The 2,308-nt window shown below is 62.3% G+C and overlaps 1 protein-coding gene across 1 annotated transcript in view; it reads left to right on the forward strand.

Moving 5' to 3' along the window:
* The window catches only part of LOC104495569 (sodium-dependent proline transporter-like), a gene marked incomplete at its 3' end in the record, with an annotated part of 9,737 nt that overhangs the window by 1,190 nt on the left and 6,239 nt on the right, over positions 1–2,308 (forward strand). The gene's annotated exons all lie outside the window — the stretch shown is intronic.

Below are 2,308 nucleotides of genomic sequence, written 5' to 3' on the forward strand. Positions count from 1 at the left end.
GGCTGGCTGTTCTGAGCTGAGCCTGGCTGGGCTGGAGCTCCTGTCTCCCCTCGGTGAGCACGGAGGGAGCGGTGGGTCTGGGTGCCTGCCAACCCTGCTGACGGCTGTGCCAAAGGCTGCTTTTCCTCAGCCCCATCCTGCTCCTCCTTCCTGAGCCCCCGCTGACGTTTGGGGTGGGTGAGGTGGTGGGGAGCGGATCCTGCTAAGCCAGCGGGGCCGGACAGGCTGTTCAGGGCATTCCCCACCTCCAGCAGCCATCAAACCTGACTGGAGATGGGTGGGGGTGACCACCGCGTTATTGCCCCATGGCTGGGACATGGGTGCTGCGGGTATGCGGGGGAGTAGGGTGAGAGCAGCGCCCCGGTGGCATTTTACCTCCCCATCTGTCCTTGCTGACAAAGCAGTGGGAAGGCCGGTGGCTTATTGTGATCACCACCTTTCCATCCCTCTGGGCGATGGGGGACGAGGAGAGTAGTAGCGAGAAGCCCCAGGAAGTGTGAGGATGACGGGGGCTGCCGAGGGCACGGGGGACCCATCACTCTCCTGGCTGGGAGCTGAACAGCAGTGCCTGGCAGGAGGGCATGGGGTGGCTTGCCCCAGTTGTCCCCAGTAATCCAGCTGCTGTGGGTGCACCCTCAGATCGTGTGCTGGAGGGAGCTCAGCTGCGCCTGTGGACTTTGCTCAAGAGCTGACAGTTCCATGTCCCAGGGCAAAATACCTGCTGCCTCTGAACAGCCCCAAAATGTCTCGGGGAGCCTGTGGCGTGGCCCCGGGGGAGCCGCTGTCAGCTGTCAAGCCTGGCCAGGGCTGGACCTCTCCTGCTCTGCTGCCCACGGCCCCGGCAGAAGGGGACGGGGCTGGGCAATGTGCTGGGTTTTGGGGTTTCTGCAGCCTCTGGAGACCACAGAGGTGGAGGAACACCTTCCGTACAGCTGGGTTTGCAGAGTGCTCCCTCGATGCCCGTTGCTTAGGAAGGGGTGGTGTGAGAGGAGGAAAATGATGCTGTACAGGAGAGGTGAATGCTGGATCAGCCCCCTCAAGCCTGGGACACTGCATCACGGAGGGTTTTTTATATAATTGTCTAAAACAAACCCCCACGCCCCAGCAGGAGCGAATTCGGGGCAGTCCAGCCTTTGGCTTGTGTTGCACGTGGGGTGAGATCCGATCTTCTCGGCTTTGTGGTCTGTGAATCATGACACTGGTTCATGAGTGAGGCTTCTCTGCCTTGAGCAGTGCTTCCCCCACTGGGTCCCATAGGAGGGGGAAACTGAGTCACAGCAGCGCTGGACTTGCTGGAGGCAGGGCTGGGGTGAGAGCCACGTGCTCCCAAGGCCCTGTGCTCCATCCCCTGTGGTCTCCGCACGGCTAGGCTGAGAACAACCCTGTGCATCTGGTAGTGAAAGGAACTCCCCATCCAACAACATCCCCAAGCACCATCACACTGCTGGACTCTCCAGCCAGGGCCCAGGGAGAGTCCCCTCTCTCTCCTGCATCTCCAGGCTGCCCAGCCTTGCTGGAGAGGATGGGTTGGGAGGATGGTCCTGGAGGGACCTGGGGAAAGCTGCAGCCCGGGTGGCAGAGGGACCTCCAGGGAAAGGTCTGATGTGGGGATCCCTCCCTCCATCCTTCCCAGGGGGCAGGACCTGTGCCCAGGGAGACTGGTGCTGGTGGAAGGGATCGTGGCCCCAAGCCCTGCCATGACCTTGTAGCTCCTGGGGCCCCATCGAGCTGCTGGCCAGCTGCAGGAATGACTCACCATCATGAGTGAGGCCCAATATACCCCTTCCCTCTCCCCACGGTGCTCATTCCCCCTTCAGCAGAGCTGCCAGCAGGGGATGGGTGCAGGTTCTGGGGTAGTGAGAGGTGCGAGCCCCCCTTGCCCTGCTGGTCCCCCACCTCTGGCTGCTCCAAGAGCAGGTCCGCACGAAGCCTGGTGCACCAGGTCTCCCCTCACTGTGCCTGGCACTGTTTTGCCTTGCTGCAGCACGAGCCAACAGCTCTAGCCCTTACTCGCAGGGTGCATGGGCAGGACCCCAGCAAAGGTGGTAGCTGGAGATGGTCCCACTGAACTCAGAAGCGCTGGGCAGGAGAACTTTGAGGGCAGCAGCAAGCACTCCCACAACCACCCTCATCTGCCCGGGCCTCCCGCGTCCCACAGCCAGGCCAGCACAGACTCCTACTGGGCAGGTTCCAGGGAGAGCCCCAAATCTCCTTGGGGAACCTGACGCTGTTCAGGAGAGCTTGGCCATGCCCAGCCCTGCTGAGGAGCCTTGGGGGGCTTGCAGGCTGCAGCCAGCAGTTCCTGATG

This window comes from Buceros rhinoceros, unplaced genomic scaffold (assembly GCF_000710305.1).
Source record: "Buceros rhinoceros silvestris isolate BGI_N320 unplaced genomic scaffold, ASM71030v1 scaffold23166, whole genome shotgun sequence".
Lineage (NCBI taxonomy): Eukaryota > Metazoa > Chordata > Aves > Bucerotiformes > Bucerotidae > Buceros > Buceros rhinoceros.